At 41.7% G+C, this 12,604-nt stretch overlaps 1 long non-coding RNA gene across 1 annotated transcript in view; it reads right to left on the minus strand.

Annotated features, from left to right (window-relative positions):
- The window catches only part of LOC132539443 (uncharacterized), a 33,231-nt gene extending 26,992 nt beyond the window's left edge, over positions 1-6,239 (minus strand). Inside the window, exons 1-2 of the long non-coding RNA XR_009550732.1 lie at positions 6,201-6,239; positions 70-160 (exon numbers count right to left, since the gene is read on the minus strand). This is a non-coding gene — a long non-coding RNA (uncharacterized LOC132539443). The remainder of the gene's footprint in view (positions 1-69; positions 161-6,200) is intronic.
- Between the last annotated feature and the right edge of the window lie 6,365 nt (positions 6,240-12,604).

The following is a 12,604-nucleotide window of genomic DNA, read 5'->3' on the forward strand; positions in this document are numbered from 1 at the left end:
AAGTGTCATGATCCTGCTTCAGAAAAGGAGACAGCCAAGAGGAGTCACTTCCAGAAGTTTGGGGCTCACCTCTTCCCTGCTGGCTCCTTCTCTGCTGCCTGGGATTGGGGACCAGCTGCCTTGGGGTCTCTGAAGTCATCTGTTCCAGATGGAAGGGCTCCTTGAGTGTGGGAAAAGACCATGAAATGGCGAGTCCAGGTAAAGCACCTGAGGGAATTCTCAGTGATGCTTTTACATTTACCATTTTTTTCCAGGTTACATTTACCTCAGTAAATCATAAGGGACAGGGACCTGTGAAAACACTGAAACCACCTTTTATAAGGGTGACAATTAACTGGGGAAAATTATTTGTTTATGCTGAGAAACTTTTTTTTTGCCCCCAGGATTATTGCTGGGCCTTGGTGCCTACACTATGAATCCATTGTTCCTGGAGGCCATTTTCCCCATTGTTGTAGTTATTATAGCTACTGTAGTTGGATAGGACAGAGAGAAATCCAGAGAGGAGGGGAAGACAGAGGGGGAGAGAAAGAAAGACACACACCTGAAGACCTGCTTCACTGCATGTGAAGGGAGGCCACAGCAGGTGGGGAGCCTGCAGCTAAACCTGGATCCTTATGCTGATCCTTGCATTTCATACCATTTGGCTTAACCTGCTGTGCTACCACTTGGACCCCAGGAATGATGTTTTGCAAGACTGTAGTTATCTGATGGGTTCACATTCATATCTCCCTAAAATACATGTAGGAATTCTCACCCTCAGCCATATGCTATCTCTCTCTAACACAGGGCTTTGAGCCTCACCCTTGCTTTTAGAAAATTTATTTGATTCTTGTAGGAGTTTCCAGTTAGTTAAAAATCACTCCCTTTTTAAAAATATATATATGTATAATTGTATAGAGACATAAAGAACTTGAGAGTGGAAGGGAGATAGAGAAGGAGAGAGGAAGAGACATTTGCAGCCCTGCTTCACCACTCGTGAAGCTTGAACAGGGGCTTGAACCTGTGTCCTTGTGCACTGTAATGTGTGTGCTTAACCAGGTACACTGCTACCTGGCCCTCAAACTCACTTCCTTACAAGAAGCTATGATGACTGATATCAGGAAGAGCCTGATCAACATTATGGAATTTAATAAGCAACATTATTTCTATGTTTAGGCTGTAGAGCCACTCAGAATTCCTTTGGCTTACTATGCATTCACAGTTTCACATAAAAATAAATATCTGTCTCCCCAACAACAAAAGTCCTGGACCAGATGGCTTCACAAATGAATTCTACAAAACTTTCAGGAAACAGTTAATACCCATACTTCTTAAGCTATTCCATAAGATTGAAGAAACAGGAATACTCCCTTCCACCTTTTATGAAGCCAACATCACCCTGATACCAAAAGCTGATAGGGACACAACAAAAAAGGAAAACTACAGACCAATATCTCTGATGAACATAGATGCCAAAATATTAAACAAGATCTTGGCCAACCGGATACAGCAACACATCAAAAAGATTGTTCATCATGACCAAGTGGGATTCATACCAGGAATGCAAGGCTGGTTCAACATCCGTAAATCAATCAATGTCATTCATCACATCAATAAAAGCAAAGCCAAAAACCACATGATTATCTCAATAGATTCAGAGAAAGCCTTTGACAAAATCCAACACCCATTCATGCTCAAAACTCTACAGAAAATGGGAATAGATGGGAAATTCCTCAAGATAGTGGAGTCTATATATAGCAAACCTACAGCCAACATCATACTCAATGGAGAGAAGCTGAAAGCATTCCCCGTCAGATCGGGGACTAGACAGGGCTGTCCACTGTCACCGTTACTCTTCAACATAGTATTGGAAGTTCTTGCCATAGCAATCAGGCAAGAGAAAGAAATCAAAGGGATACAGATTGGAAGGGAAGAAGTCAAGCTCTCACTATTTGCAGATGATATGATAGTATACATAGAAAGACCTAAAGAATCCAATAGAAAATTACTGGAAGTTGTTAGGCAATATAGCAAGGTATCAGGCTACAAAATCAATGTACAAAAATCAGTGGCATTTCTTTATGCAAACACTAAATCTGAAGAAGAAGTCATCCAGAAATCACTCCCATTTACTGTTTCAGCAAAATCAATCAAATACCTAGGAATAAAGTTGACCAAAGAAGTGAAAGACTTGTATACTGAAAACTATGAGTCGCTACTCAAGGAGATAGAAACTGATACCAAGAAATGAAAAGATATCCCATGCTCATGGATTGGAAGAATAAATATCATCAAAATGAATATTCTCCCCAGAGCCATATACAAATTTAATGCAATACCCATCAAAGTTCCACCAGGCTTCTTTAAGAGAATAGAACAAACACTACAATCATTTATCTGGAACCTGAAAACACCTAGAATTGCCAAAACCATCTTAAGGAAAAGAAACAGAAATGGCGGCATCACACTCCCAGACCTTAAACTATATTATAAAGCCATCATCATCAAAACAGCATGGTACTGGAACAAAAATAGGCATACAGACCAGTGGAACAGAATTGAAAGCCCAGAAGTAAATCCCAACACCTATGGGCATCTAATCTTTGATAAGGGGGCCCAAAGGATTAAATGGAAAAAGGAGGCTCTCTTTAATAAATGGTGCTGGGAAAACTGGGTTGAAACATGCAGAAGAATGAAATTGAACCACTTTATCTCACCAGAAACAAAAATCAACTCCAAATGGATCAAAGACCTAGATGTCAGACCAGAAACAATCAAATACTTAGAGGAAAACATTGGTAAAACACTTTCCCACATACACCTCAAGGACATCTTTGATGAATCAAACCCAATTGCAAGGAAGACCAAAGCAGAAACAAACCAATGGGACTACATCAAATTGAAAAGCTTCTGCACATCCAAAGAAACTATTAAACAAACAGAGAGACCCCTCACAGAGGGAGAAGATGGGAGAAGATGTTCACATGCCAGACATCAGACAAGAAACTAATCACCAAAATATATAAAGAGCTCAGCAAACTTAGCCGCAAAAAAGCAAATGACCCCATCCAAAAATGGGCAGAGGAAATGAACAAAACATTCACCACAGAGGAGATCCAAAAGGCTAACAAACATATGAAAAACTGCTCTAGGTCACTGATTATCAGAGAAATGCAAATCAAGACAACACTAAGATACCACCTCACTCCTGTAAGAATGGCATACATCAAAAAGGACAGCAGCAACAAATGCTGGAGAGGCTGTGGGGACAGAGGAACCCTTTTACATTGCTGGTGGGAATGTAAATTGGTCCAGCCTCTGTGGAGAGCAGTCTGGAAAACTCTCAGAAGGCTAGACATGGACCTTCCATATGACCCAATAATTCCTCTCCTGGGGTTATACCCCAAGGACTCCATAACACCCAACCAAAAAGAGGTGTGTACTCCTATGTTCATAGCAGCACAATTCATAATAGCTAAAACCTGGAAGCAACCCAGGTGCCCAACACCAGATGAGTGGCTGAGAAAGATGTGGTATATATACACAATGGAATACTATGCAGCTATCAAGAACAATGAACCCACCTTCTCTGACCCACCTTGGACAGAGCTAGAAGGAATTATGTTAAGTGAACTAGGTCAGAAAGATAAAGATGAGTATGGGATGATCCCACTCATAACAGAAGTTGAGTAAGAAGATCTGAAAGGGAAACTAAAAGCAGGACCTGATCAAATTGTAAGTAGGGCACCAAAGTAAAAACCCAGTGGTGAGGGGTAGGCATGTAGCTTCCTGGGCCAGTGGGGGGTGGGAGTGGGCGGGAGGGATGGGTCACAGTCCTTTGGTGGTGGGAATGGTTTTTATGTACACTCCTAGCAAAATGTAGACATATAAATCAGTAGCTAATTAATATGAGAGGGGGAAATCAATTGTATGTCTCAAAGTTTCTCAAAAGACAAACTGAATCTTTTTAATATATAGGCTATGTATTTGACATGCAGACTCTCTCAAAAGCCTAGACCAAGTATATTAGAAGCTTCCAATAGCACAGCTATATACAAGATACTGGGTACTGTACAGCAAACCATAACAAAGGGACTTTTCAAAGTTAACCCAATTAACAAATAATGTGATGATAATATTAACTATTGATTGTCTTTTTGAACCCTAAGACAGCAGGAATCTCACATCTTCACTATAGAGCCCCTACTTCCCCCAGTCCTGGAACCCTTGGATAGGGCCCACTTTCCCGTATGCATCTCCCAATCCAAACCAAATAACATTGCATCTGCCGATCACAACCTAACCAAAGCAACGATTGCTACCTCAACATGCTTCACCTCAGAATGTATCCAGAGACTTCACGTGTGGAATGACAACCCTTCAGCTTCATTACTCGGGTGAGACCTTTCCTTTAATAGTACACTCTAATTTCATCTCAGGTAGTTCACTTTCTAACAAAGTCCCATAACCTAGATATACACCAGTTTCTGTGAGAGAGAGCCTATGTGCACACGTATCCATAAACTACTGAAAAATATATACCTGAAAGCAGGACTACACTAGAGTTTGCAGTGAGTACCTCCCTAACACTTCCTCTCCACTATTCCAAGCTTGGGATCCATGATTGCTCAACAAATTGTTTGGCTTCATATGTTAACTCTCTTTTCAATCACCAGGTTCCAGATGCCACCAGGATGCTGGCTAGGCTTCCCTGGATTGAAGACCCCACCAATGTGTCCTGGAGCTCAGCTTCCCCAGAGTCACACCCTACTAGGGAAAGAGAGAGGCAGACTGGGAGTATGGACTGACCAGTCAACGCCCATGTTCAGCGGGGAAGCAATTACAGAAGCCAGACCTTCTACCTTCTGCAACCCTCAACGACCCTGGGTCCATGCTCCCAGAGGGATAGAGAATGGGAAAGCTACCATGGGAGGGGGTGGGTTATGGGGATTGGGTGTTGGGAATTGTGTGGAGTTGTACCCCTCCTACCTTATGCTTTTGTTCACTAATCCTTTCTTAAATAAAAAATTAAAAAAATAAAAAATAAATAAATAAATATCTGTAGTTTCTCTAGTAAACCAACTGCACAGCATGGAGGTGGTATACCCATTAGAGTGCAGCTGTTAGCAAGAGCAAGGACCTGGGTTCAACTCCCTACTTCCACCTGCTCTGGGGAAGCTTCACGGGCTATAAAGCAGTGCTATAGGTGTCTGACTCTCTTTATCTCCACCCTTATTCCTCTCAATTTTTTCTCTATCTTTATAAAAATAAAACAATTAAAACAGTCTGCAAAAAGGAATACACATTTTGATTATATGCTTTCTCCCACACATAAATTCTGAATACTCTTATTTTCTACATCCCATTATGTGTAGCAATATGATTACCCTCTTAAAAAACACTTCGGCATGCCCTGTCCTCCCTCTGTACAGGGAGGGTGTCCTGGTAGTCATTACAGACTGTTCCCTGTTCTTAGCAAGAGAGATGCAGCTAATCAAATCCAACAGGGACCCAAAAGAGAGGAGAAAGGATGAGCTGTTAGGTTTTTTTTCCCCAAGTCAATATTTGTTGCTAATGTTTTTAATATCCTTTGCTATTTTTCCAAACAGATGAACATTCTCATGAAGTTAGATCTATATCTGGGGAAAGTAAAGAGTTTTATTTCAGGCAAGTGAGAGGAGCCCTGGAAGTATGACATGGTCTGTGAGACTGGAGCTCCAGATCTGCAGCTTCAGGCTGAGAACCCATGGCCCAGGGCTCCGGGAAGGGAGGGAGGGAAACTTGTTTTGAGAATAATGTAAAAGGGAAACCTGGGCCTATTGATTCACCCAGCAACAGTGTGTGTGTGTGTGTGGTGCAGGGGGGTTAAGGGGAGTGGTTTATGGTCTAGTTGTTCTCACATGGGTAAAATTTACCATCTCACCATGATAGGTGTCTACAGTTTATGGAATTTCAATTCACCTTTTGAAAATAGCCGTTGGCTCCTATCACAAGTTGGAAGAAAGGGAAATAAAGAGTGCTGACCACAAGTCCCTCAGAAATCAATAATGGAGTATGATACATATGTGAAGGAGGGACCAACATCTGCCTGAGTGGCAGGTGGCTCTAAACCAGAACTCACCACCATGGGGCAGGGCAGGAGAGAGGGCCACACTGCTGTGCTAAGATCTGCATTATTTGATTACACATGAAAGATAGAAAATATGTACTGGCAAACATACCTCTCCAGACAGGAATGCCACTCCTGCTTTTGCTGAACAGACCTGCAGTGCAAGAAATTGGGAAGAAATAAGTTCAACTCCACAGAACACTGATATCCATATTTCCTGTCTCTGTCTGCTGGGCCTCCTGTCATGATTACACTGTCCTAGATGAGCTGTGTTTTCTTTTGTTTTCCCTTTTAATGTTCAGTAGAAAACGAGAGAAAAAAACAAAGACTAAAGCTTCATGCTTGAGCCATTGGCTTTACAGACAACTAGATGAAAATGTTTTAGATGTAAAAGTCATGACCACATAGAAAACCAAGATGGAGGTCTTACGAGAAAGTAACCACAAAGCTGTTGCTGGGCCAGCCTAGAACCAGCGACCTCTTGTCTCCGTTAGTGGCTCTCCCGGACCTCTCCAAGTAGGCAGACACCCACAGGCTATGCAGGGACACAGAGTGCTTGATCCTGAAGTTGCATTCAAACCTGGAGAGACAGCAAGAAGCACTCTGTCACTCTGCCCTGTGCTCTAAGCTAAGCCCATGAAGACCTGCTCCTGCAGTTCTGTCCTCATTTGGCAGCTCAGTAAAGGGCAGGAGAGGGGCCTGAGCACTGTGTGTGATGACTGATCCTGGAGACACTGCACCAAAGGCAAGAAGCAGCCAGCCCTCAGAGCTGAGGCTCCAGTGTGGCCGCACTCTGCACTTCAGGGTTTACAAATGCCACTCAGAGAACACTGAGCATGTCTTTCCTATTGCTAATTCCCAATATTTATATTTTGTTAAATTTAATTGTATATACTATATAATTAAACCTCATACATTAATAGAAGTAATGCACTTTTTAATTTGGGCCTTCTAAATTATTTCGTGGCTTCATAGAAAAGAACACATGATTAGAAAAAAATATTTTAATACCTTTTTCATAAAAGAATAAAATATAAATTTATTTAGAGTTTTTTCAAGTATTTATTTAGAATGAGAGGACTACATCACCAGGTAGCCTAATTTAAAAATCCATTTGTTGATTGATGAGAAAGGCAGAGATAGAGAGAATGACACATGACACAAGCATATGCAGTGCCACAGACCAGACCTGAGATTCATGCTGCTGAGTTGTTTCTACCCAGTGCCAAAAACTTCTCCAGTCACAGTGTCACTCTCCTTCTCCCTCCCCCCTCTCCTCACTCACAGGACTAATCAATCTCCTGGTCATTCACAGGACTAACTGACCCCACTTCTCAAAGTTGATGTCAATGTCCCTGGAGCCCCAAGGCTGTCCCTCCAAATGTGCAGCACAGGGAGTTTCACCTGGAGCTATTCAGCACTGAGCTTGGGCCCCAGAGGAAGTCCACCCTGTGACAGAACAGAATCTCTGGGGTCTAAAAACTCCTCCATGGTGCCCATCTGCAGCCAGGCTTCATTTCTGCACACGCAGCCTTCTAGGGCCTAGCCAGAGCTGAGTCTGGCTGAGACTTTCCAACTGTGTCCACTTCTACAACTTTCCTCAAGTGTGAAAATAGAGAGAGGGAGAAAAGTTTACAGGTGGCTTGAAGTAGCCTCAGCTTACCTCCAATGTTCTCCATTTTACTTCCTCACTCTTAAGTTGTTGGAGGTCTGGGAGACCCTTCCGACCGGCCGGATTTTCTGTCAGAGAATGTGTTGGTCTCCAATATTCTTCTTTCTTCTTTTGGGGGGGTGGTATTAGTCCCACATTGGGTGCCAGATGCTGGCACTTATGTGGGTGGCCTCTCAACCTGAGATAAGCTGCTGGCCTTCCCGTCCAGGGTTCAAGGGACCAAGGATTTTGAAAGAAGCACCAGGATTGATTCAACTTCTACTTTATTTAGAATAAGTACAGGTTTTATAGCAAACAGAACAAAGGACATTTTTCAGTGGAGTCATGTAGACACTGAGCCCTAGTGATAACCCTGATGGCTATGTAATTTAAGTTATGTTTCAAAAACTTTCAAAGATTTCCATAACATCACAAGACAATTCTGGACCTGGAATAGACCTCAGTGTAAAGAGCATGCTTTGCCCAAACCCCCCTCCAAAACAAACAAACAACCCCCCCTAAAAAAAAGCAAAATAAAAAGCAGAATATTTCCATGTGTCAATCTATTCTTTTTTACTTTTTAGGTTTATTTTTCTATAAGAGAGAAAACCAGAATAAGCGACCAGAGTAATGTTCCTGAGGTGCTGAGCCAGGCTGAGTGGTTCTCAGATTTTTCTTTCTTTCTTACCTTCTCTTAATATCTTATAAACTATTTGAAGGAAAATATGACATTCTTACTAATGATGTCACGCTTGAACAATGCTTTTCCTCACTCAATCCAGGAAAAAGGAGACAGATGTTTGTCTTTGCCATAAGGAACGATGAAAAGATTAAGGAGGCAATGGATCACATATATTAGATTTCCCTCGTGCTGCTGGCACAAGGGTAAAGCACAATCAGGTGGCCATGATGTCATTCATTTCCCTTATCTGTCAGAGACTCATTGGAACTTCACTTCTAAAAGGTTCAGGCAGATTTGCTTTAGCTGAAGTTTTAGGATTCAGCCACTTGAGGGCACTCATCCCCTACACAGGGCAGCAAAATGAACAAAACTCACTCAGTTTTCTTCAAGTACTTAGGAGATTTTTCTAATAGATCCATTCACATATTTTAATTGTGAATGATCAACTTATAACAGTGCATAATGTTGAATAAGAATCAGAAATTCAACATACATGTAGATTGATATTAACTGTCAGCTGGAGGCAATCCGCAATATTTTGTAAAATGATTCTTTCTACGAATTATGCTTTTCAGAACTTTGGAATTATTCCATTCCATATTTCAGAGATGCGTCTGGATCTAAATTTATACAACTTTTTAAATTGTTTTATATATTTTTTATTTTCTCTTGTTTTTTAATGTTGTTGTAGTTATTACTGTTGTTGTTATTGATGCTGTTGTTGTTAGATAGGACAGAGAGAAATGTATAGAGGAGAGGAAGACAGAGAGGGGGGAAGAAAGATAGACACCTGCAGACCTGCTTCACTGCCTGTGAAGAGTCTCCAGCAGTGGGGAGCTGAGGCTTGAACTAGGATCCTTAGCCAGTCCTTGTGCTTTGCACCACATGAGCTTAAGCCGCTGTGCTCTCGCCTGACTCCCTACACAACACTTTTTATGTATCCAGAATTAACTACCACAATAATAGTTTGAGTTTCCTTAGGACATTTGGGATTAATTCTCTTCTTTGTCCAGGGTTATAACCGCTGGGGCTCAGTATAGGCACTAGGAATTCACTGCTGCTGGTTGCCATTTCTTTACCTTTTTTTTTTTTTTTCTTATTCCCTATTTTGTTGGATAGTACAGAAAGAAATTCAGAAGAGAAGGGAGGGAGGGATATATATATATATATGTATATATATATATGTATATATATATATATATAGAGAGAGAGAGAGAGAGACCTACAGACCTGCTTCTCTACTTGTGAAGCCTACTTGCTGCAGGGATGAGCAGGAACTGGAAGCTGGGCCCTTGACCATGTACTGTGTGTGCTTATCTGGGTGCACTACCACCCAGCCCCATAATGAAGCGATTAAATGGACAGCTTTTTACCCTACAGCCTAGAGAAACACCAATAAGTGCTCTTTTACATCTTAATATGTCATCCATATAGTCATTGACTAATAACTTTGTCTCATACATTTGGGGCCAAGATTGGAACATGCATTTTTCTTTACATAGTTCTGTCTGCAAAGGAGATTCTGCAGATGAGAAAGAGGGAAAGGATCCAGCAGGAGGCATCCTTTTCTGGCCTCAAGTTTCAAGATTTAGCCCCAGGGGGTGGTCAGCTCCTGACAGCCAACCACAGAGAAACTCCACAGGGGTGCTGGGTGGTGGCTCACCCTGATGAGAGCACATGTTTTCATGCCCAAGGCACCTATAAAAGGTTGAGACAGTAAATGTTCAGGAGTACTGGCTGCCTTTTGGCTCTGGTTTTTTACTCAGTTATGTGTGAGAAATAGATAGCTTACTGGAAACAGAGTCTTTCAGGTACTGGCTTACATAGCAATCCTAAACTCTAGGACATCTGATGTGAATGTCTCCCAAGTTTGAAGGTAGACAGTCTACAGGGCATGATAGAAGGTTAAGGATGTGCTTAACTTCTCTAGAACCAGAATGAAACAGCTTATGTCCTCCACTGCTTTGTTCACAGATGCGATGGGGTCTCCTGGATAACAGTTATTGTACAGGAGCAGTTTGGGGTGGCCCTGTCCCCAGAGGCCATCACAGATTCAGGGGTGAGCTCAAGGCACTCTGAGGAGGAGTAGATTTGGCCATGTTGGAGCCAGGGGTTTGTGGTATATGGTGGAGTGCTTCCAGTTAAGTTTCCATATCATTGATGGTGGTGATGATGTCACTGTTCAGGTCCACTGCCACCAGAAGCTGTGATGGATGGTGTCTGATGACAGATTGTACAAGGGCCAGCGATAACCCATCCTCCCCCAGCAAATAGACCTGTGACATAGCAGTGTGTTTAATCATGAGCTCAAGTGGCCACTCTGTGTGCTGAGAGGAGGTGGAGAGCCAGGAGGCCACAAGGCCCACTTTCTAGTTGAGAGCATTATAGAAGGAGAGAAGGTAGAAAGCCCAACCAGTCTTAAGTCCAGGAGGAGAATTATTTAGGTCACCATGGAAATGTTTGTGCATGGGCTGATTTATGCAATTTGACTTCTCTACTTTTAACAGAATTTAAAATTTCTAAGGTAGAATCCAGACATATTCTGTTATTCAGCTTTCACAGGGAGAATGCCTATAGGAAGAATGCCCTGTCCCTTGACATACAGTTCTACATCTAAGGACACCTCTATGAGCAAAGACAGAAAGCAGAGAGGGCCCTGAGTCTTGTCACATATTGTCTGCCAGGCTTCTGCCATTTGAATGGACAGTATTTGTTGCAAGAGTTCATCCTCCCCTGTGACCAATCAAAGTAGATGCTTTAGCCATGGGGAATGTGTTGTGAAGACTAAACAAGTTCATTTGCAGAAGCCTAGTTTTTATTTAATATTCTGACAAGATTTCTGTTACAGACTTCTCAGAGTTGAGATGGAGTGTCATACTAAGTAGGAAAATGTATGTTAATGCTTGTATAATAAGACTCATCAGGGATTGATGGTCATTCACCTGGTGCAGCACACACAGGAGCTGGGATAAGACCTGGTGTTAAGTCCCTGGACCCTACTCCTGGGGTGAGGGGAGGGAGAGGAGAACATCTCCCAAGTGGGGGAGCAGTGGTGCTGATGTCTGCCTTTTCTCCCCATCTCTATATCTCTTTGGTGTGGAAAATTAGAAAAGGAAAAAAATGACTGTGGAGAGCAATGGAGTCATCATGCAGGCATGAGCTCCAGCAATAACCCTGGTGGTAAAAAAAAAAAAGTCATAATAATAAAATTATTTAATTAGACATCCTAGTCTGGTCATACTACATAGCAAGCTAATACACTTTTTCAATATGTAATTATTGATGGGAGAGTATTAGAATAGTATGGAAAAAATGGCTCCTAAGACATAAAAAAAAATACTGGTCAAAAACATCCCTGTCTTCTTTCAAATACCTGGCTCTGAGGCAGGTATGGATGGTGAGACACTGTGGGATGAAATAGTGAGTTTCTTTCTAATGGAAATCCCAATCCTACCTCATCCCAGTCTCAGAATTGAGTCCATGCCTAATCCAGACACTCACTGCATCACTTCCTGGATTGCCTGACACACTAGAGAAATCTAAATCATCAACACAGATCCAGCATCACTGTAAACAGTTTGAGTCTTCTTTTTAGGTCAGTCTTCCAGGATTTTCTCTCCTTTTTCTTGCCACTTCTTTTTCCTTCCCCTAGGCTCTCAGTCTTTCTCAATATATACTAATATAGTAATAATATAAATAAATGAAAACAAATGTACAAAAGCTTGCACATCTACTTGTATCCCTCTATATAACACACTTTTGTGTGTACTACATGAACAATCTCTATACATTTAGAAATAAGATTACAAGTCATTACCAAGACAATATATTAGATTCACTAAAAAGGGTTATTTAAGTTTTTCTTGGAGGGAAAGGTATCTCACATACATTGCCTTTTTGTTTATATGGTACTATTATTTAAATTCTAGACGCCCCTGATTTTTTTGTGTGTGCATTAAGAATCTGAGTGTCAGAGTAATTGAAAGGAAAATTTATACCCCTTTGCCTTTCATTATTTTTTTCTTCTCTTTCCTTTAAAAGGAACCTTTTCCTTTAAGCAAGATGTACTCTTATGGAGGGAGCAAATTCGCGCTTGGGAAGTGTGAGGCTGAGGTTGAGCATGGTGCTTGGAGGTACAGTCACCCACCAGGGGTCGAGCAGGTGGTCTCTGTCTTCAGGATTC

Source organism: Erinaceus europaeus, chromosome 7, assembly GCF_950295315.1.
Source record: "Erinaceus europaeus chromosome 7, mEriEur2.1, whole genome shotgun sequence".
Taxonomy (NCBI): domain Eukaryota; kingdom Metazoa; phylum Chordata; class Mammalia; order Eulipotyphla; family Erinaceidae; genus Erinaceus; species Erinaceus europaeus.